Source organism: Anastrepha obliqua, unplaced genomic scaffold, assembly GCF_027943255.1.
Source record: "Anastrepha obliqua isolate idAnaObli1 unplaced genomic scaffold, idAnaObli1_1.0 ptg000009l, whole genome shotgun sequence".
NCBI lineage: Eukaryota > Metazoa > Arthropoda > Insecta > Diptera > Tephritidae > Anastrepha > Anastrepha obliqua.
Genome location: NW_026562178.1, coordinates 254,049 through 278,320, shown reverse-complemented (window position 1 = coordinate 278,320; position 24,272 = coordinate 254,049). Strand labels below are relative to the sequence as shown.

Genomic DNA, 24,272 nt, shown 5'->3' with positions numbered 1-24,272 from the left:
CAAACTAATGAGAACCCCATGTAAATGAAAAGTTCCTTCCTTCCGTATCGTACTACCGTAGATTTTATTTCACGATTGTTAAAAAAATCCCGTAATACCGACCCAGCAGATTGCTCTCTCACCACACAGTGTTGCCAAGCAGTACATTTCGAAATAATTTACAAAATAAACTTAGAAAAATGATAATTTTTGTTAAAGTAGCTTAAAAATACTATTGAATAATGTTAATTATAGATAAATGAACTATTCGCATTTGTTGGTTTTTGGCTTTGGTTTATTAAACAATGAAAAATTGTAACTGATAACGCGGATGTGTGAAAAAGTGTGTAAGCAAAAATATCAATGGCAACATTGTGTAGATACAACCAAACACATACACACATAAACCGATGTATTGTGTAAATATGCCCTACAAGACAGCTGACTATCATATTAGCCCTCATATTATCATCATCACTATCATCATCCAACTACACATTTTTGTTCTAGCCGTGGGAAAGTTCTGATAGTTTCCCCTTGTCGGTGTGATATTCTATCTCTCTTTTACCAATAGCAATTTCTTATAACTGAAAAATATATCTGCCCTGCTCTAAAGGCACACTAAACTCCTCATTGTTGTCATCACAAACTCATCAGCACAAATGGCCTAAACTCTTCATTGTTGTCATCAGAAACTCATCAGCACAAACGCCTCATTGTTGTCATCACAAACTCATCAGCACAAACGCCTCATTGTTGTCATCACAAACTCATCAGCACAAATGGCCTCATTCGAAATTACACGACGAAAACGAAATTACATTTATATTATTATACTCATTTATTGTTTACAAACTAGTTATAATATTATAAAATTTTATATTATATATTTACATATTTAAAGATTTAACATATTTACACATTTCAAGATTTTACATATTTAAAGATTTTACATATTTACACATTTCAAGATTTTACATATTTAAAGATTTTACATATTTACACATTTCAAGATTTTACATATTTAAAGATTTTACATATTTACACATTTCAAGATTTTACATATTTAAAGATTTTACATATTTACACATTTACACATTTCAAGATTTTACATATTTAAAGATTTTACATATTTACACATTTGCACATTTCAAGATTTTACATATTTAAAGATTTTACATATTTACACATTTAAAGATTTTACATATTTACACATTTCAAGATTTTACATATTTAAAGATTTTACATATTTACACATTTACACATTTGAAGTTTTTCTGTTAATATATTTTTTTTGGTTAGACCTATTGTGGCTTAAACGAACATACTTCCTAATAGCGCCTTGTACATCTTCTTTTGTTTTTTCTGAAAAGAGGTCTAATAAATGAAATAATTGTTAGCAACTCGTAGGTATTCTTCTTTTTGCTATGTACTTACCAAATATAAGTTCAACCGCCTTAAGTCTAAGAAGTGGTATTTTTCCTGCTCTTCCTTCTAAGTTGAAGCTGTACATGGCGTCATCTGTGAAAAGATAACGCATAACCCCGTCAACCGTCCCTTTCGTGCTTTTGATCTTGCCAGAAGCCCAATCTACATATGGAAGAAAAAGTGTTATTTTCAAATTATACTAGCGTTCATTTTATTATGTTACCATTGCGTCGGCGTAAGCTTTATTTATCAGCTTGGCTTCAACAGCCTGCACTTGCTCCACCGATAATACGGGAAACATGGCAGCAAGTTCCATGGATTCCTCTCTTTCCGCGTCCCCGGTGATGCGACTGACAGACTGTTGAACCCTAGCTGTCACCACTTTGCATTCGCGCAACAGCTTACTTTGCGCTTGCACCTCACCACGTTCCGGCATCTGAAAAGGGAAATTTCGATGTTACAAACGAAATATATAGTACATATGGTGAAAGTCTGTTATTACCTTATCGAAAATGGCACTTTGTTTGTCAGCTACTTGGCCAGCAACGCCCAGTTGACGGGTCTCGACGCTATCCAGTTTCGCCAATATTTGGTCCAGGCATATCTGGATAACACTTAACTCAGCTATTATTGCCGCGTGTCTGCCTTTAGATGACGACAACTTTTTGGGAAGAGCAGGCTTTTTTGGTGCAGAGCGCTCGTCATGGGGACATTCCACCCCAAATTGAAGCCTTCGAATTTGTATTTCTGAAATAAAATAAGAATATATAAAACCACAAATAAAAGTACATAAAACTGTACCGTCATTTTCTTGCCACTGACTTATTTCCACTTCTGAACATATTTCGTCGAGTATATTCTGATCCGACTCCATTTAATATTATTTTGAAAAATCGTTAAAAAGATGATGTAGTATGGGTAAAAGTAAATATTTTCCTTCAAAAGTAATACAAAAATATTTATAACTAATGTCTTCTATATTTAGATCTACTTCTATTTCATTTAATACACTACTTAATAAAATGCCGAGACCAGTTGAGGAGTGCAACGGTTCTACTGGTACTAGGCATATCTTCATTAGAACAATCTACACTATTACTATTACTGCTATTGGTATCACCTTCCATTTGATGAGCAAGTTCGTTCAGTTTTCTATGTTTTGCAACTGACGCTTTAAACAGTGTATTCTCCTTGCTCATCAAATTGGCAAGAGTTTTTCTATTTATGCTCATAATTTTAACTAAAATATTGTACGTTAAATGTGAGTTAGTATTTAACTACTTAAAATAAAGTTAGTAATTTACAATGCCTTATTTATAACTTGCAACTTAAATTTTGATTGTAGACAAATTTGTGTATGATCTGAAAAAAAGAAAATTTTTGTTAGCTAGTATTTAACTACTTAAGTTTATGTTAGTAATTTACAATACCTTGTTTAAAGTTCACGTTATATTTTCCTTCCTTTCCTTTCCTTTTATTTTATGTATAATCTTCTGAAAAAAAGAAAATTTTTATTATTTCTATATTATTATTTTTATATTATTATATTTATTATTTTTACTTTTTATGAAAATATTATTTTATCGCACTTTTCACTATTTTGAACAAAATATCACAATTCAATTCAATCAAAGCAGCCACAAAACTGCAACTTCACACTTGGTTCTTGTTTTTGTTGTAGCAGCATAAGCATTCTCCATACATATACGGAGAATACTGCTGAAGTCCATGGCCGGATATAAATCCGGTAACGTAGAACGTTAAAAATTCTTATTTTACCAAAATGCTTATAAAACCACGATAAAATACCATTTGGTTAGAATTTAAATATACATACCTGATTTACACTCGATTTTTTTCACAATACACTTTTCACAATCACAAAAAACACAACCGCCTTCCACGAGTAATACGAATAATAATGAATAACTAGATGCGCTTTTTGTTTGAAAGCGCGGCTAGAAATTCCTTTCAATACTTCTTAGTATTGCCAATTCCAGGGAACAACTAATAGTCGGAATGGCGTGCTGCCAGAAATAGAGCACAAAAAATAATTGACGAAAACAGTTCGTTTTTACGTTGAAGGAAAAATTTCGCGATTTAAATGTAATACATATAATAAATTGTTTAAAATATTATATAATATGTTTTTTGGGTTATAATATAATTTTTATGAGACCACTGTCAAATTCAATCACACTTTCCTGAATACATTTTGAATACATGTAATTCCATTGAAAACTGAGTGTTGGTTTTTGTATGTAAATATGTATGTTTTTTTAATTTTTTGCTTATTTATGTATTTTATACTCAGTGTGTTTATTTTTTTATACTTATATGTATCTACATCAATGAAAATAAGGAAACTGTAAATTCCCAATTTTTGTTTTAAAAAATACCCAATCAATATTTCTCCCGCTGTGGCATTACTGACGAATAGTATAAAAAAGGAGCATTTCAACAGCGCTTTCACGAGAAAAAGAGTTTCACATTTAGTTATCTCTTTTGCTCTTTCGACAATTTACAATTTGTCAATGCGCATGTATTAGAGACTAATAAAATATTTGTCAATGTTTTGGAATTTTTGGCGAAAGTACTCAGCACTGTCTTGTAGGGTGTATTTAAAAGAACTCAGTTGTTCTCGGGGGTGAGTTTTTGTGCACGGTAAGGGACTGCGGTAAGGGATTCCGTGCGGTCTTCACTGTTTTCAGCATGTGCTTATCAATGTATTTAGTTTTTCAAACCATATTGACATTAAGCGCCCTCGATTCGCTACTTCTCTGCTTGCTATCTCAAAAAAGTTATCGAACAAGAATAGACACATCAGTCGTAATTGGGGAGAACGATGCGGAGAGCGTTAATATATAGAGAGGTCCCACGGGCTACGAACAGTGTAAATTGTCAAAAATCAAGTGAAACCGCGAATACTTTTTCACCTCGATCAACTCGACAGCGGGGAACTTCTTAACAGAGCTGATTACAGTGAATTATTTACAAGTATGTACATTGGCTCTACTCAGTTTTTGACTTCCGCATGAAATCAAATTGACGAATAGCCGACGGCATTTTGCAAGGAATTTGCTTGTGCATTTCTATGTTCCCTTGATAAACACAATTTTATTGAATTTATATTTTTAAACAAACTTAAATGATTGATGAAATTGATGATGCGCCAACATTTAAAATCAAAGTAGCTTTAATGTTCGTGGCTTTAATTTAAAAAGAAGAATTTAAACAAAGTAATGGCTTTTACAATAACAGGTGTTATCACCTGCTATCGAGAGATGATTAACGTTTTTTTTATGGCCGGAAGTGGATGGTACTGATCTGGACAACGTTTATTGTCAACAAGACGGCACTACGTGCCACACAAGCAACGAAACCATTAATCTTTTACGGGAAAAGTTTCCGGACCGTGTTATCTTTCGAAGAGGTGATCACAATTGGCCACCGAGATCTTGTGATTTAACACCTTGTGACTTTTTTCTTTGGGGCCACGTGAAAGAGAAACTCTACGCCAACAGGGTCAATTCAAGACCTCAAAGATGGAATTCGTGAGGCTATCGAGGACATAGGGCAGACACTTTGCAAAATACCCGACCGATCGAATTGCTGCCTAACAAATGCTCAGGCAATTCTCTTTTGCATATGCGTGTACAAATTTGTATGTGCGTATGCACACTTGTTGCCCTAGCATGAATTTAGCATACTTGTTTTAGAAAAAATTTAAATACATATGTCATAGCTAGCCTACAACGTTAACATTCTTTGTTTCTAATCACCAACAAATTCCAGTCGACTGCTGCTAAATTTACATAATTCAGTCCCTTGCTGTTAACTTTTGGTGAAAAATGGGTCTGTGTGATTAGTCTTCGCGAGACGAGTACCCCTCATAAATGATAATATAATATATGTAAATATAAGCTGCTTATGGCTATGGTACCAATAATTGATGACATAAATATCGTTATAGTTAATACTACGGTTAAGGTTATGGCATTATGGTATGGCACCTCTACTTTGAGCTTTAAGTGTTTTCAACGAAGTAAAGCAAATTGTGTTGCCATTAATTTGTGTCTTTTATTTAATAATCAAGTGATCGAACTTAGAGCAATTATTGTGAGAGAAGTAGGATTGTTGAATTAAGTTCCAGGATCGTGAAAACGGCAAAGTTAAGCGAACGTCAGATTAAGCATTTTAAGAAACAATTACGTGGCCTGTGAGCTACTGGAAACAAGGCAGAGTAACAAGTACAACTACTCGACGCTATTGAGGCATCGATGTAAACGGATATGTGTTCCAGCTGGAAGCTGAGAAATCATCGACCAAACTGGAAGAGAAAGCAGAGCTTCCAGGACCTTCATCAGGTATAGACATGAGAATGATTATGACTGAAATATCGGAAACGTCATCGCAGATGGAATCGGAAATGTCACAAATAGTATCGAAATTGTCGTAAATGTATTCGCAAATATCATCGCAGTCATCGGAAATGGAATCGAAGATATGAGAAAAATCATAGGATATATCGTCGCAAATATTAGTGAAAATGTCCACGCAGATGTCACAAATGTCAGCCGAGTTCTCGTCGAAGATAAATTCGTAGCTGGAGAAACAGGATACGCGTATATCCAATTTAGAAGCAGAGAAGACACATATGACTTATCAACTGAAAACGATGGAGGCTGAGGTAGATGCAGTGAAGACTCGCCTCTGTGAATTGCAATTGAATCGTCCGAATATGTTAACAGTAAAAGCACCATCATTCAACAGCACCGTACCATTTGAAACAACATCAACAACAAATCACTGAAGTACTACAGACAAAGTGGCTGCATTGGTTGTCTCGGTTAAGGATTCTGCCGCCGAAGTACTGAAGGCTGTTCCAAAAGCCGATCGGGTAGCTACGAAAGATAGAACTGACGAATCACTGCCATAGGACAAATGAGAGCTTGCAGGAATACGCGACAGAGATTGAACAGATAGCGTATTTGGGGCATGTGAAAGAAACAGCAGGTTTCATTGAGAAGATGAAGTGCCAGGCATTCATAAGAGGTACTCGAGATCCGTACACGAAACGGGAAGCAAACCCAACACCGAAGGGAACGTTTGCTGAATCAGTGTATTGTGCGATGACTTGTTCCTCTCCTCAGCTCTTTTGAGCAAGCCAGTACACAAAGCCCATCGGGTTGAAGTTGAAGAGCTTATTCCGTTGGAAGTAATAAGGGAGTTTTTCTCAATTTTCTCAATGTTAAAGCTGCGGTTAGACCGGATATATGGCATGTAATGGCGGTATACCGCGCAGCCAACGGAAAACGAACCCAGATGGGAGGAAATGAAGCGCCGATACTGAGAATGGACCCCCAAACCAGCTCTAAGAAGCAAGAACTGGTTCCTACAACTGAATGCCCCGCAGTCTCTGTCTCCTGAATTGGACAGAGAAGTAACAACTTGACGATATGCGGAACTGTAAGTGGTCGATTCCAGGTGCTTGCTCTGGACACAGGTGCAACGAACGGTAATGTGAAACCCCTGGAGGGAGCTACGATTTCTGGAAAGGTAGTTTGCGAAGTCATTATTGCATTTTTGTCAGTAGTTCAAACATTTTTACTGACTGAAATTACGGATGAACTGATAATTGGCGTAGATTTCATACTGCTGCATGGATTTTGATAAAAGCGTTCTGTGACGTCAGAATGTGGAGATAACCCTGTGCACCTAAAATGAGCCAAGTGTACAGTTCAGAAAGGTAATCCTAAGTCACCGTCAACGATTTCCACTAAAATCAGAAGCAGTCTTATAGGCTAATGCAGAAGGAGGCTGTGGGACAGGCAGAGTGTGGGAAGGACACCCATAAAGACGGGAAAAGGCACGAAGTAAGAGTCCTCCAGTAAGAGTCCTAAATAATTTTAAGTCACCAGTTATCTTATATATAAAATAAAGTCAACTTTTTGTGTGTGTTCGCTAAGCGGCCGTGTCTTTGCACCGAATTAAACCAAACTTACACACATTGTTAAGTAGGTATTGAAGATGGTTTACGTATAGTTTGGATGCCTATTGGTGGGTAGGGCTCGAGATATAGGTCAAAACGTGGACCCGGGTAACCTTCGGATGTGTATGTACAATATGGGTATCAAATGGAAGCTGTTGGTGAATGCTTTAGTTCAGAGTATTTTTCATGCCGCTCCGTGACTAGGGTCTCGAGATAGAGACCAAAACGTGGAACCTAGAATGTGTTTGTACAGTATGGATATCAGATGAAAGCTGTTGGTGAATGCTTTAGTACAGAGTATTTTTCATGCCGCTCCGTGACTAGGGTCTCGAGACAGAGACCAAAACGTGGAACCTAGAATGTGTTTGTACAATATGGATATCAGATGAAAGCTGTTGGTGAATGCTTTAGTACAGAGTATTTTTCATGCCGCTCCGTGACTAGGGTCTCGAGATAGAGACCAAAACGTGGAACCTAGAATGTGTTTGTACAATATGGATATCAGATGGAAGCTGTTGGTGAATGCTTTAGTTCAGAGTATTTTTCATGCCGTTCCGTGACTAGGGTCTCGAGATAGAGACCAACACGTGGAGCCTAGAATGTGTTTGTACAATATGGATATCAGATGGAAGCTGTTGGTGAATGTTTTAGTTCAGAGTATTTTTCATGCCGTTCCGTGACTAGGGTCTCGAGATAGAGACCAACACGTGGACCCTAGAATGTGTTTGTACAATATGGATATCAGATGGAAGCTGTTGGTGAATGCTTTAGTTTAGAGTATTTTTCATGCCGTTCCGTGACTAGGGTCTCGAGATAGAGACCAAAACGTGGAGCCTAGAATGTGTATGTACAATATGGGTATCAAATGGAAGCTGTTGGTGAATGCTTTAGTTCAGAGTATTTTTCATGCCGCTCCGTGACTAGGGTCTCGAGATAGAGACCAACACTTGGAGCCTAGAATGTGTTTGTACAATATGGATATCAGATGGAAGCTGTTAGTGAATGCTTTAGTTCAGAGTATTTTTCATGCCGCTCCGTGACTAGGGTCTCGAGATAGAGACCAAAACGTGGAACCTAGAATGTGTTTGTACAGTATGGATATCAGATGAAAGCTGTTGGTGAATGCTTTAGTACAGAGTATTTTTCATGCCGCTCCGTGACTAGGGTCTCGAGATAGAGACCAAAACGTGGAACCTAGAATGTGTTTGTACAATATGGATATCAGATGAAAGCTGTTGGTGAATGCTTTAGTACAGAGTATTTTTCATGCCGCTCCGTGACTAGGGTCTCGAGATAGAGACCAAAACGTGGAACCTAGAATGTGTTTGTACAATATGGATATCAGATGGAAGCTGTTGGTGAATGCTTTAGTTCAGAGTATTTTTCATGCCGTTCCGTGACTAGGGTCTCGAGATAGAGACCAACACGTGGAGCCTAGAATGTGTTTGTACAATATGGATATCAGATGGAAGCTGTTGGTGAATGTTTTAGTTCAGAGTATTTTTCATGCCGTTCCGTGACTAGGGTCTCGAGATAGAGACCAACACGTGGACCCTAGAATGTGTTTGTACAATATGGATATCAGATGGAAGCTGTTGGTGAATGCTTTAGTTTAGAGTATTTTTCATGCCGTTCCGTGACTAGGGTCTCGAGATAGAGACCAAAACGTGGAGCCTAGAATGTGTATGTACAATATGGGTATCAAATGGAAGCTGTTGGTGAATGCTTTAGTTCAGAGTATTTTTCATGCCGCTCCGTGACTAGGGTCTCGAGATAGAGACCAAAACGTGGAACCTAGAATGTGTTTGTACAATATGGATATCAGATGAAAGCTGTTGGTGAATGCTTTAGTACAGAGTATTTTTCATGCCGCTCCGTGACTAGGGTCTCGAGATAGAGACCACAACGTGGAGCCTAGAATGTGTTTGTACAATATGGATATCAGATGGAAGCTGTTGGTGAATGCTTTAGTTCAGAGTATTTTTCATGCCGTTCCGTGACTAGGGTCTCGAGATAGAGACCAACACGTGGACCCTATAATGTGTTTGTACAATATGGATATCAAATTGAAGCTGTTGGTGAATAATGTTATCGAAGCAACTATTTTAATCTAATACCGAGAATTCCAATGATTCCACCTGAATTGCCATTTGAATTCAAGCGTTTGCAACTGCCCATTCGTTTAGCATTTACAATAACTATCAATAAATCACAAGGGCAAACCTTAGAAATATGCGGGATGAATTTAGAAGAACCAGTATTCACCCATGGTCAACTATACGTTGGCTGTTCACGTGTTGGGAAGCCAACAGCATTATATATTTACTCAGAAACAAATAGAAAAACAAAAAATATTGTTTATGCCAAAGCGCTTGAATAAAGAATAAAGAAATAAATAATATGAAAACCATATCTTTTCTGTTCTAAACCATATCTATTCTATTTTAGTGTGCCCAGCGAAGCGGGAGGGGTTTGCTAGTTTTGGATAAAAGAGCTGTTATTGGGAAATGCCGAACTGTTGAAGCCATACTCGTAGTAGACTGTAATGGGCTACAACAGGAAAGGGAAGAAGTCCAGGAAGCAAGAAGAAAAACCTCCAATTTCATAAGGACTTGGTTGCAAGAAGTAAAAGGGCTAAAGAGGGCAAAAGCTAAGAGATTGCTGGATAAATACCGGTACCTATTCAACGGCTATTGTGGAAAGTCTGGAAGAACTGCCATCGTGAAACATCGAATAGACACAGGATATGCAAATCCAACTTTTCAAGTCCACGGCGAGTTCCACTAGCACAGCGCGAGAAAACAAATCAGATAATTAAAGATATTCAGAAAAATGGAGTACTTGAGCCAACAAAAAGTCTGTGGAGCTCAAGGGTTGTGCTGGTCGAAAAGAAAGATGGAAGCACCCAATTTTGTGCTATACAGAAAGCTGAATGAAGTCACACAAAGGCCAGCTACCCATTACCACGAATAGATGGCATTCTCGACACTTAATCTGGCGCAAAATTGTTTTCTATGCTTAGTTTAAAAAGTGGTTAATAGCAAGTGGAAAGTGAGGGTTGCGATCGTGCGAACCCAGCCTTCATCATAGGAGATGGGATGTGGCAGTTTTCTGTGATGTCTTTCGAATTATGAAACGCACCAGCAAACTTTTAGCGTCTCATGGAGCAAATGGTGAGAGAACTCATGGGTAAACATTTTAGCGAACATCTGAAAAATTTGGAAGTCCGTCAGTGCATCGCCTCCGCGTGTTTACGAATGAATTCAAAGAAGTGTGCACACATTGGACTTGAGGTGACAACCTAGGGCATCAAGGCAGGCGAAGAAAAATGAAAGGTAGTAAAAGAGTGGCCACGATCAAGAAATGCGCCGTAAGTACGAAGTTTCTTACGACTGTTTTCATATTGCCGCCGGTTTGTTTCAGTGTTCGCAAATGTTGCCCTGCAAGAAAAATTAATCGCGTACTATGGCAGAGTCTTGATGGAGACGGAAATGAGTTACTACATAACTAGCCGAGAACTGTTAGTTGTGGTTGAGTGTGTAAAACATTTCCACAAACACCTGTACGGACAACGATTCCAGTTAAGAACCGACCACGCAGCACTGAAATGGTTACTCCAGTTCAATCATCCGGAAGGACAAATTACACGGTTGATCGATCGAAGGCTGCAATATTATGGCTTCTCAGTGGAGAGTTCTGAAATGATAGCTGATATCAGACTAATGCAGTTGCAACCCGATGATGAGTGGGAATCAAGTGCGATAAAAAGAAATCAACTGAATGATGCTGACTTGGTAAAGACCACGAAAGCTAAAGACACTGGAGCGAGACCATGTAAAAATGAAATGGCAAAAGACAGTAATGTGGCTAAGGCATATTAGGCATAGTGGAATAGTCTTGAAATAATTGGTGGAGTTTTGCATCGCGAATGGGAAAGTAAAGATGGAAACCATTCCCGTGATCTGATTACAGTTCCTAAATCCAAAATTACATCTGTGTTAGAGGAATTCCACAAGGAGCCAAGTGGAGGTCATCTGGGTATCACTAAAACGCTGGAGACGATTAAGCAGTGGTTTTACTGAGTAAATTGCAGAGCATTAGTAGCGGAATGGATTCGAAATTGCGCCTATGTTAGCGTCCGGCATCGGAGAAATGTTCGCTGTGGAACCATATGCTAGCACATACGGTGATCGCATACTATAGCAGAGAATCGGAAAGCCAGAGACGAATTACTGCGTAACCAGACGAGAACTGTTAGTTGTGGCTGAATGAATAAAACCTTTCCACAAATACTTGTTTGGTCAACGATTTCAATTATGAACAGGCCATGCCGCATTGAAATGGATTGAAATGGTTAGCCCAGTTCAAGCATCCGCAAGAACAAATTGGACGGTGGATCGAAAGGCTGCAAAATTACGTCTTCGAGATCGAGCATTGAAAAGGGGAACAACATGGAAATGCTGATATACTATCTCGGCGGTCTTGTGCGTTGGAGTATAAGCATTGTTCAAAAGTCGAGAGATCTGAAGGGATAGTTGATATCAGACTAATGCAGTTGCAACCCGATGATCAGTGGGAACCATGTACAATAATAATAAAAACCCAATTGAATGATGCTGACCTATGATAGATCATGAAAGCGAAAGACGCTGAAGAGAGACCATCTAAAAATGGAATGGAGAAAGAAAGTCTTGTGGCTAAGGCGTTTTGGATACAGTGAAATAGTCTTAAAATAACTAAGGGGTTCCAAGGAAGGCAGGCAGACGTAGCAAAATCTTGCAAAACTTTTATACAATATATACATATATATTTTATTGAAAAAAAAATAGCGCCGCAGGCGAAAATTTGAAATAAAAAATCGCGCGATTTTTATACTAGATACTAGACCGTCTATGCTGTCCACAGTGTTTTTGGGTAAAACTTTCTTCTGCGTAGGCGGCCTTCGGCCGCACTTCAAAAAAATAACCCTTAATAGTGCAACACCGTCTCCGGTGCACATAGGAGCTTTACGTGAAACTGAACTGTATTTCGAAAATCATATCGATATTGTATTTATATATATTTATGAACTCAATATATACACCTTAGAGGTTGTAAACCCCCATTCCCTCATTATTCTAACAAAAAAGAGTGTGTGGAAATTATGTTCCTATGTTGCTTCGTTTTCAATCGCATTCTATTTGTTTTTGAAGTGAAAACTTCTTTAGAATCGTTGGGAGTGATTTGGGAAAAAGTGAAACGAAAAAAGCGACCAACTTGGCTACGAAGCGTTATATTATATGTTGATATAAACGTAGCGACGAACTAAATAAAAATAACTTTTATTTTTTCTTGTGATTCGAACCAAGGATTTTGGATCGGAAGCTCACATTGCTAGTCGCTCGGCTACCGCGTCATGCTGTAGGTGCTGGCCTAAAAGTTATTTAGTTACGAAGCGTTATATTATATGTTGATATAAATAATTTTTGTGAGCGTGTAATTCTCAAAAGGTTTATTAGGTTTATTATTTAAAATGTATTGACTAGGTAGTGTGGTTATCAGCTTAACATCTGATAGATCCTCCATCGGAGGACAACAAATGTTAAACTAATTTTTGGAAATGGGCGGAGTGTTTTAGGGGCTTGCTCCGCCTCTGCCACGGGTTGACCCGGTATTGCAGTACCGCCGGGATTTCGGCCTTGAATAAATACAGGAAAAAATATACTAATACATTTAGCTTTGGTGGGTAGAGCCATAAATTTTTATATGAATACATGTAGACGAAAATGGATTTTTTTTTTTTTTGAAATTTGCATTATAGGACATTTCTGATTATTTATTGAAAACACCCAGCAAAACCTGCGTGACCGAAGCTCTAACACAATTACACTTCTTTATATGTTACAAACACATATGCACTCGTATTTCTTTGGAAATCGACTTTTTTTTTATGCTCCGTCCCCTTTGGAAAAGGTGTAAGCAGTAAGCAAACTTCACTCATATATTTTTTCTCATTTTTGCATCAATAGAAAAAAAAACAAAAAAAACGGCAAGTGGCTGTCAAAGCAATAAGTCAAAAAGATATCTTTTCTCTCTTTTTGATATCAAAGTAGGCCGAGAATCAAATTGTCAACCTTTGGCAAATATGTAAGCAGTAAGCAAATTTCATTCATATATTTTTCCTCATTTTTAAATCAGTCAAAGTAAACAAACGCCGTAGCCGAGTGGGTTGGTGCGTGACTGCTATTCAGAATTCACAGAGAAAACGTCAGTTCGAATCTCGGTGAAAGCAAAATTAATAAAAACATTTTTTAATAGCGGTCGCCCATCAGCAGGCAATGGCAAAACACCGAGTGTATTTCTACCATGAAAAAAATCTGCTCATAAACATATCATAAAACAAAATGAAATAAATGTATAAAAAAAAAATTTTTTTTTGTGATTCGAACCAAGGATTTCGGATCGGAAGACCACATTGCTAGCCGCTGGGCTATCGCGCTGTGCTATCGCCGCTGGCCTAAAAGTTATTTTGTTCGTCGCTACGTTTATATGAAACTGGCACTGGCAAACGAATCCATATGTATGAAAGGGATAAAAAATCACACGTACACAAAAAATTTGGCACAATTTTCCCAACGCTTTTAACAAAGTGATTGTAAAGGGGCGGGGCTAGTGACAGTTTAACGACCACGCGTGGCGGTTATGTGCAGGGTAACCTGACCACCACTCTTCTTGCTGGGCAGTTTTTTGGTTTAGATACTGAAAGTCAGTTTAAGTGAATCGGTATAAACATTTCGTACATTAATTTTTGTGAGAGTGTAATTCTCAAAAGGTTTATTAGAAAATCTATTGAAGTAGGTAGTGTGGTATCTGTTCCTATCAGCTTAACATCTGATAGATCCTCCATCGGAGGACAACAAATGTTAAACTAATTTTTGGAAATGCGGGGATTGTGTTATAGGGGCTTGCTCTCCACCTCTGCCACGGGTTGGCCCGGTATTGCAGTACCGCCGGGACTTCAGCCTTGAATAAATACAAGAAAAAATATACTAATACATTTAGCTTTGGTGGGAAGAGACATACATTTTTATATGAATACAAGTAGACGAAAATGGAAGAAATTTGTAAATCTGTTTCTTCGGTCCGTTTGGGTATTTTTTTTGACAACATCGAAACCAAAGCATTTGTATCATATTTTATCTATCATAAGCCACTCGTATCATTTGTTGAAATTGAAAACATTGAGGATGAATAATGATAAAATGAAGAAAATAAAATATGAACTTTATAGCAATATTATAATGAACCTATAATTATCCCGCTCCTAATGCTGCTTTCGTCTTATTCTCTCTCAGTTTGTTTTACGGAAGGTTTCACTTCTATCAAGTCTAACCGTTAGACTGGTATTTTTTTTTTTTTTTTGCTTCTGGCAGCACTCCATTCAGCCATGCTTTTCAGTTATTGTTAATTTAGCTGGCGCGTTAAGTGTTTGCAAGTTATAAATGCAATTTAAATTGTTAATTTATGGTATATATTAATAAAAAGAGTTAAAAACGTGTGTGTATGTTAATGTAGTTTGAATATTTATTAAAATAAATGTGATAAGTGCACTTATGGTATCAAAATTTGGTGAAGGTAAAAGACAAATTTTACCAACAAATAACTTAAAAACTATTATTAACTGAATAGTGTTGGTGCTAGTTTAAGGAAAATAAGCACGAAATCAACATCTCCTGTGAATTTTATTGGAAAATTCGTAATATTTCTCTCAAAACAAGTGCATGGAGTCGGAGCCTTTAATAAACCAAAGCCAAAAACCAACAAATGCAAATAGTTCATTTATCTATAATTAACATTACTCAACAGTATTTTTAAGCTATTTAACAAAATTATCATTTTTCTATTCTGTTTGGCAACACTTTGTGGTGAGAGAGCAATCAGCTGACAGGGTTCGACGGGATTTTTTAGTTTTGTTCGTCCAGAGACGACGTTACTGCTCCGTTGCCTACTTAGCCCAAAGTAACACTTGCTGGCAAAAGAGATTCTACGATGGATTTCCAGGACGACATTGTTATCGGTGTTAATGCTGGTTCCTAAATAAACGAAGTCGTTTACAACCTCGATATTATAACTGTCAACAGTGACGTGGGTGCCGATACGCGAGTGCGCCGACTGTTTGTTTGAAGACAGGAGGTGCGTTTTGTCCTCGTTCACGCGCAAAATCCCAAAATAACCTCCACGATACTAGGCCGAAATATTCAAAAGCTTTTGCATAAAAAAAAAGCAAACAAACAGTCCCTAATTGTCTGCATAACCCTGGTTTTCATAGTAGAGTGGCACACCGCTAGTCCTAAATTCCAAATGTTAACCGAATCCGGATCACACGACCCTCCAAAAGTTCGGCGACAAGAAAATACAGAACTAACTGAAAAAATCTTATTCCTACCGTTAAGCATGGTTTGCTGCATAGCTGCATCTGAAACAGGAAAAATGGTTTTTATTTATGATAAAATGGACAAACATATTTATTTAAACATTTTGAAGAACAACAAGACAATGACCCAATACACTTATCTTATCTCGAGCAAGAATGGCTTATTTACCACTGTAAGCAGTAAGTGCGACCGCCGCAGCCGAATGGGTTGGTGCGTGATTACCATTCGGAATTCACAGAGAGAACGTTGGTTCCAGTCTCGGTGAAACACCAAAATTAAGAAAAACATTTTTCTAATAGCGGTCGTCCCTCGGCAGGCAAAGGCAAACCTCCGAGTGTATTTCTGCTATGAAAAAGCTCCTCATAAAAATATCTGCCGTTCGGAGTCGGCTTGAAACTGTAGGTCCCTCCATTTGTGGAACAACATCAAGACGCACACCACAAATAGGAGGAGGAGCTCGGCCAAACACCCAGAAAAGGGTGTACACGCCAATTATATATATATATATAAACAGTAAGTGTAAAACTCCACCTCTATTACCGAATCTGAAGCCAATTGAGCATGTCTGGAAGCTTTTAGAATGGAGAATCAGAAAGCACAAAATAACATCAAAGGCGTCATTAAAGACAGCTTTAAGTGTTGAGAGGGAGTAAATTGCAGCTAATGAAACCAAGGTTTTGATAAAAAGTACATATGCATCGACGTTTGGAAGCAGTTTGTGGGTATAGTGGCAATTAATTGTTTTCGGTTCAGTAAAACGTATTTTTATTTTTAGTTTTTAATTACAATAATATTTAGGTTAAAATTAAGGATTAAATTAGATGTAAGGAAAATGTATGTGATGCGAATTAGTACAACGCGTCTGTACTCGCCGGCGATTCGATCAAACTCTTGGTGTTCAATTGCGTTTTTATATTGTCCTGTTATTGTCAGGGTTGCCATCGGGTCGTCCGTTCAGTCTGGTTGCCACATAGGTCCCCCCAGACTTCACGTTCTGAAACGTACGGGAAGTCTTATTTCTCGTCCGTTACGGTTTGTTGGCGGATTGCTTGTAGATATCTGATTTGATGGTGATGGTGTTGTTTGCGATTGGTCTGGATTTTGTTGAGTTGACATTTTTGGTGGTTGGATATCCGATTGCAGTGTTTCGATAAAGGTTGGTTTCAGTCGGTCTATGGAAATGTTACTTTTGTTGTTTTTGTTGAGTTGGATGGTGAAATATTTCGGATGTCTGGAGATAACTAGATATGGTCCGTCGTATATTGGTACGAACGCAGGTCGCGCTTTGTCGTTGCGCACGAATACATGCGTTGCTTCTGCCAGTTTGCTGAATACAAAGGCTTTCGTAGCGTCGTGATTTGCGGTTTGGGTTGGTCGTATTTTTATCATCACGTCAATGAGCTGTTTGGCAAAATCCTATTGTGGCTGATTTATATGGCGATCGTGAAAAAATTGTCCTGGAAACCGGAGATTAGCACCATATACAAGTTGTGCAGCTGTTGCTCCGATGTCAGGCTTGAATGCTGTACGAAGACCAAGTAGAATTATAGGTAGGCGATTAATCCAATCATCTCGTTCATCACAGGTAATTGCTGTTTTCAACGAGCGGTGCCAACGTTCGATGATTCCATTCGCTTGCGGATGGTATGCCGTTGTGCGTAAATGTGATATGCCTAGCATGCGTGACAACTCGATGAATAACTGTGATTCGAATTGTCTACCTTGATCGGTAGTGATACATGCGGGTATACCAAAGCGTGAGAACCAAACTTTAACTAGTTTTTTAGCGATTGTTTCTGCAGTAATATTTCTAATTGGGATTGCTTCAGGTCAACGCGTGTATCTGTCTATGATCGTAAGACAGTATTGGTATTCGTCTTGTGGCGGTAGCGGCCCAATAATGTCGATATTAATGTGTTCGAATCTACTCGATGGTAACGAAATTGGTTGAAGTGGGGATCGCATGTGTCTACTGATCTTGGTACGTTGGCAGCTTAGCCAGCGTTGGACTACATTAGCTATTTGTTTTCCCATGTTCGGCCAAACGAAACGTGTTTTGATAAGTTTCGTTGTTGCGCGCACACCCCCATGCGAAATTCTATGCATTTTCTCGATGATGTTCCTACGGTGCGATTGTGGAATGAACGGTCGTACTTCTGATGTAGCTACATCACATCATATTTTAAAATCGGAGTTGGGTATGCTTATCCACTTCAGTTGCAAGGATGTATTGCCATCGATGAGTTTTTTCAGCTCTGGGCATTGTTTTTGGTCTTCGGCGATGTGCTTGTAGTCGACAAAATTTGGTTCAATTGCCTCTATGCGTGAAAGTGTGTCGGCTGCCGTATTTGCAGTGCCGGCAACGTGGACAATATCCGTGGTGAATTGACCGATGAAGTCCAGCTGGCGCAGCTGTCGCGGTGATGCTTTATCAAGCTTTTGATGAAATGCGTAAGTAAGTGGTTTATGGTCAGTTCTTACCTCGAACGGTCTTCCTTCTAACACGCAGCGAAAATGTTTTATTGCCAGATATACTGCGAGTAACACTCTGTCGTAGGTATTGTACCTTTTTTGTGCTTCAGTGAGTTTTTGGCTAAAAAATGCTAACGGTTGAAACTCGTTGTGGACGATTTGGTGAAGTGCAGCGCCAATAGCGGTATCGCTGGCGTCGGTGCTCAACGATATTTGGGCGTTTGGTGCTGGATGAACTAGGAGTGTAGCATTTGCTAGTTGTTGAAATGAATGACTGAGTCGTCGGTCCACTTGATTATGGTCTTGTCGTTCTTTCGATTTCCGGGGATTAATTTGACCAGTGGTATTTGTAGGTAGGAAGCGGCGGTAAAAATTAATCATCGCCAAAAATCTTCGCAATTCTTTGGCAGAGGGAAATTGGAAATTGCTTTAACTTTTTCCGGCAATGGCTTAATACCTTCCGCTGTGACGATATGACCAAGAAATGAAATTTGTTTTTGAGCGAATTTGCATTTGTTAAGGTTGATCGTCAGATGAAATTGTTGTAGTCGTTCGAAAACTTGTCTTAAGTGCGCTTTATGTTGCTCGATACCTTCTGAGGCGACACACACATCGTCAATGTACACGAACACATATTCGAGTCCACGGAAAACTTCGTGCATAAACCGCTGGAAGGTTTATGCAGCATTGCACAAGCCGAATGTCGTATGCGTGAATTCGAATAATCCGAACGGCGTAGCTATTGCCGTCTTTGGAATGTCATTGGGCTCGATTGGAATTTGATGGTAGGCTCGAGTGAGGTCGATTTTACTGAAGACGTTTTTTCGGTACAGGAAGTGTGTGAAGTCTTGTATGTGCGGTAAAGGGTAACGATCTGGAATAGTCTGCGCATTTAGGGCTCGATAGTCACCATAAGGACGCCACTCACTATTTGCTTTCTTGACCAGGTGCAATGGGGAGGCGTAAGAGCTTTTCGACGGGCGGCAAATACCGAGTCTGCTTAAAAATTCGAATTCTTCCTTAACCGCGTTTAGTTTATCTGCAGGAAGGCGTCTTGGTCGTGCAAAAACAGGCGGGCCTTTCGTTTCGATGCAATGAGTTACTCCGGTCTGTGACGCTGATGGAGCTAATGCGTTTGGATTACTGATCTCACTGAACTCGAGAAGTAGGTTTGCGATTTCAGTGTTGTACCCTTGTGTTTCGAAGCTTGTTGTTATTCCGAAGGCGCATATGTTCGCGCGCCTTGGAGCTGTGGTGCTGACAGTTAATGTAGAATTTACGATGTCGACGATTAAATTAAAATGGCGAAGGAAGTCTGCACCGATGATTGCATACTTTGTTTCTGCAATGACGAAATCCCAAGTAAGTTTGTGCTGAAGGCCGAAGTCAAGTGTGCGACGTATCATGCCATTCGTTTTGATGCCTGTACCGTTTGCTGCGTAAAGCGTGGAACCGTTAGAGTTTGACAAGCGACACGCACGAGTTGCTGGGATGACCGATACTTCTGCGCCGGTATCGATCAAAAATAATTGGGTTGATTTTCTGTCAGGAATGAAAAAAACGTTTAGATTTGGTGAATTCGGAAAATTGTACCTCTAGTTTGCATTGTGATTTGTTTCTCGACGATGTTACCCTGCCTGGATTGTCGAGCTCGATCCTTACGGCAGATTTAAGTTTTTTATTGAAGTTAGGATTTTGGTTGGGAAATCACATGGATTTCGACATTTACGGGCCTGAGTGCCATACTCACGATGGTACCAACAGGTCGGTAATTGCTCAACGTTGGTACTGCGATGTGGTGTATTCGGCCGTTTGGCCTTGCTCCGTGAACGTTAACGTTGTCGGCTACGGTTTCGAGACATAAGTATGTTTAACTTGTTGCTTAATTTTTCGAGGGCAATGTCTTGCATTTCGATTCGCTTTTGGAGTACGGTGAATTGATTTGTAAGAGTTGTAGGAGTTTCGATAGCGTTGACGGCTGCTGCTCGAACTGGTGAGGCTGAGTTAGAGTCACGGCTTAGTGCGTCGAGTACTGCATCGGCGGTAATGGCGAGTTGGTGTAAAGGTGCGCTTGGTTGGGTCTGCAGCATACCGGCAATAACAGCGCGTGCAGCTTCAGGCAATTGTTTCAGCCAATATTGTTGTATGACGGATTCATCGCTCGTCGCGTTTGTTCGCTGCATTTGGCTCAGCAAATGGCTGGGTTTACCGTCACCCAACTGAATTCCCGTAAGTTTGTCGAGTCGGGCCATAGCTGAGTCACTAAATTTTTCGATGGCCTTTTTTAGCGTGGAATAAGGTGACATTGTTGGTGGCTTGCGTACAAACTCAAAAACTTGGTCGAGGATATAATCATCAGCATTCGCAATGATGGGGGTATATTTATCCTTTTCCTTACGTACGCCAAAGCCACGTAGTTCGAATCATGCATCTACCTTGATAAACCATTATTCGATGTTATACTTCGAGTTCAGTTTTGGAAACGGTAATTTTCCAAACACTGCGTTGATTTGCGGTCTGCCGCTGTCGATGTCTGCGTCGGCGTCTGCACCCTCGTTACCTGCTGCGTTGCTATCATCGTTTTCTTCTGGATTAACGTTCGTGTTGTTGGGTCACGTAGCTGTGAAGGAACCGTTACTTCGTGAGCCGTTATGGTAGTTGACTTTTGTAACGGTCGAGGAATTTTCGCTGGCGTCACTTTTAAACCGCACATGCACTTTTAGGTTATCTAAAACTAGCGTCACTTTTTTTCGTTTCATGTGCAGTTATGCTCTGCAGCGCTTTAGCCGAATTTTTTGTCACTTTTTGTCCCGTTGTATGTGCAGTTACGCTCTGCACCGATTTAGCCGAATTTTTTTGACACTTTTTGCTCACTATCACCTTTTTTACGGGGTCACCATTTGTGGGTATAGTGGCAATTAATTGTTTTCGGTTCAGTAAAACGTGTCTTTATTTTTAGTTTTTAATTACAATAATATTTAGGTTAAAATTAAGGATTAAATTAGATGTAAGGAAAAATGTATGTGATGCGAATTAGTACAACGCGTCTGTACTCGCCGGCGATTCGATCAAACTCTTGGTGTTCAATTGCGTTTTTATATTGTCCTGTTATTGTCAGGGTTGCCATCGGGCCGTCCGTTCAGTCTGGTTGCCACACAGTTATTCAAGCTAAAGGCGGCCCAACAAGGTACTGAGTACTCGTTTTTTCTTTTTTTTTAAATAAAATATTCTTTATATTGAATAAAATTGTACCTTATTTAATTTTTACCTTAAGTTCTTTAATTCCAGAATTGAGTTTGGAAGTTTTTGTTCCTTAAATATTGAATAAAAATGTTTTGGTTTACGAATATATAAAATGTTTGTTCTTTTGTATCAATCGTGCCCACTGTATATGTTGGCTTGATAAGCTAATTTATAGCGTTATTGTTATGGCACCTCCACTGTCTCGTCATCTGCTGTATCCATCAAGGTGAATTCATGTTTTTGTTTTGGTATCTTATTCGCTATTGCCAGTCGGTTCGCGAAGTCTTTCCGTTCACTTCACTGCCCTCCACTTAAGTCTGATCGTCCCGACTAGACATAAAACTCTTCGATCCAAATGCGGCCAATCTCTCTAGGTGAACCACTTTGACATTCCCCTGTCCCACAGTCTCCGTTTGTCTTCGATTGACTACTTAGTATAATGCAATTGCAATCTGACCAGCAGATTCCTTAGTGACAGATTCTGTAGAACTACTCTTAAGAGGGGCTTTTGGTGATGTAGACGGTGACTTCTTTGCAGCTTAACTAGTGGCAGTTGGCAACACATACTCAGATATTACTTCGACATATGTAGGCAATTCGGCACGCTGAGTTACGTCGTCCGATACCTCTTCTACAGCATTGATTTCGAAGAACTTTTTTTCGCCGATTTCACTCTCTTTTTCATTTCACTATCTTTTTCGGTCGGTTGTTACTCTCTCTCAATAAATTCTTCTTCATATACAGGGTCCGGCCCTCGAAGTGTAACCAATTAAAAAGGCCATAAATTTAGTTTGGAAAATTACTTTTATTCAATTCAAAGTAAAAAATATGTGAAAATAATACAAAATTATGAATCAATGTACTTTTGCTCGATATGACCAACTTTTGCCTTGAGATGGTCCAGAAACGAATCGCAAGCTGCCTGGATGTGACTTGCAGGTTTTTTGGCCCACTCGCGGACAATGGCCTTTTTCAGCGCCTCTAAACTGATGAATTTTTTAGTTCGGACCTTGCTCTCCAAAATGGCCCAAAGAGAATAATACATCGGATTCGCATCTGGTGAATTTGAGATCATTGTGTGGACGTTATGAAGTTCGGAACGTGGTTTTTTACCCATTATTGGTTCACTCAAGCTTTGTGAGACGGTGCCGAGTCCTGTTGAAACTGTTGAAATATCTACTCCGACAGCCAAGTGGCAATTAGGGCATTGGGCTCGTTGTTTGTGCGTTCCAAATTAGTCGGGGAATGCCTAATCTCCCTCTCGATAGCATTGGAATATTTCGATATTAGGCTCATGTGGGTTCTCGGTCACAGCGCCATAGACGGAAACTACTTGGCCGATGAGATGGCTAGACAGAGGACCCTTGAGACGTCTTCATCGCGATATGAGAGGATTGGTATGCTCCTGGAAAGATGGGCCTCGCGTCAACTCAGTGAGCGCTGAGTTAGTGTGCAAACGTGCAAAGCCACGAGATCCTTCTGCCCGCGGGTAGGGCGGAGGCGCTCGAGAGAGTTTCTAAGGCTAACAAAGCCACAGCTATCGAAATTGGTAGACATCCTCACCGGACACTGTCCCTTAGGTGTCTATGCGGTGAGGCTTGGCATTGCCTCAAGCATTTTCTGCAGAAACGGTCTGGAGGATGAGGTGGAACCATCTCAGCACCTTTTTCTCAGCTACCCTGCTCTCGTCGGGCTAAGGTTTAAACATCTGGGCTCTCAGTTTTTCGCTACACCAGCGGATATTGCGAGTATAAATTTCACACATGTGGTGAAATTCATCAGCAGCAGGTTAACACATATGTAAATCGCCACCTTTGGTCGTCATCCTCAAATCCTCATACCAAGTTCTGGATTCTGTCTGGTTCTTCTCCCTCTCATGTTCCCCTCCTCTCCCCCTGTATGCGATACCACGGACAATTTTTTATATTTTTGTCCAAGGGAGCCCCTCGCAGAGGCAGTCGTTTAACTTAATCTGTTCAAACGTCCATGATCTGCCACCGAAATGTTTGTCTGCCCACGGCTTCAAAGCAACCTCCGGAATACTTTCCCGATAATATTACGCATTTACTTTGACGTCAGGCTCGCTGAAAACGGTTGGAGTGCGCCCACCTGCGGTTACAGCGGCCCAAACCAGTGGTGGGTGCTGCCTCTTGGTGGCCAATCGATAACACAAATTCTCGTATGAACGGTCGGTAAAATAAACCCTATAGTTTTGAGAGTTTAAGAATTGCTCAGTTTGAAAAAATTTCTCTTCAGAAAACACAATATTCGGAAATTGATGCCAATTCGGCCAAGCGAAACAACTCATTCACTCAAGTCTGACTTGTTGCTGCTTTGGTGTGAGATCATGCGCTTTTTCGAGTTTGAAAGGCTTGACTGTGAGATCATTTTTCAGTATACGACGGTTAGATGTTTTCAGTTCTTTCGCCATTTGATTGGAATTTCGTCGGGGATTTCGCTCAAGTCGTTTCTTCACTTTTTGAACTATTTCACGTGACGTTGTAGTCTTTTGATAACTACCTCCATGACGTTTCGCGATGCTACCAGTATCATTGTAACGAGTAAGGGTGCGACAAACAAAGACTGTATTTACTTTAAGGTGCTCAATTCACAAAAATTCGCTGGTTGCGATTTTCCAGCCAAATATAATGCAATCACACTATTACGTTTGAAATCCATTACCGATTTCTTTTTTTCTAATATTTTCTTAAAATGTCGTATCTTCTGGCGAGGTCTGTCTCGCC

General features: G+C 39.5%; 1 protein-coding gene, 1 long non-coding RNA gene, 1 other non-coding gene and 1 pseudogene across 4 annotated transcripts in view; 3 read left to right on the top strand and 1 right to left on the bottom strand.

Annotated features, from left to right (window-relative positions):
* LOC129251163 (uncharacterized) overlaps window positions 1-24,272 on the top strand; it is a 118,833-nt gene that overhangs the window by 76,795 nt on the left and 17,766 nt on the right. The gene's annotated exons all lie outside the window — the stretch shown is intronic.
* Window positions 2,720-3,304, bottom strand: LOC129251164 (uncharacterized). Its single transcript, XR_008582933.1, has 3 exons — window positions 3,245-3,304; window positions 2,838-2,900; window positions 2,720-2,769 (listed from the first exon to the last, which is right to left on the bottom strand). It is a non-coding gene; the product is annotated as an uncharacterized LOC129251164 (long non-coding RNA).
* LOC129251249 (U2 spliceosomal RNA) lies at window positions 12,902-13,085 on the top strand (annotated as a pseudogene).
* Window positions 14,221-14,410, top strand: LOC129251248 (U2 spliceosomal RNA). Its single transcript, XR_008582941.1, has one exon. It is a non-coding gene; the product is annotated as a U2 spliceosomal RNA (small nuclear RNA).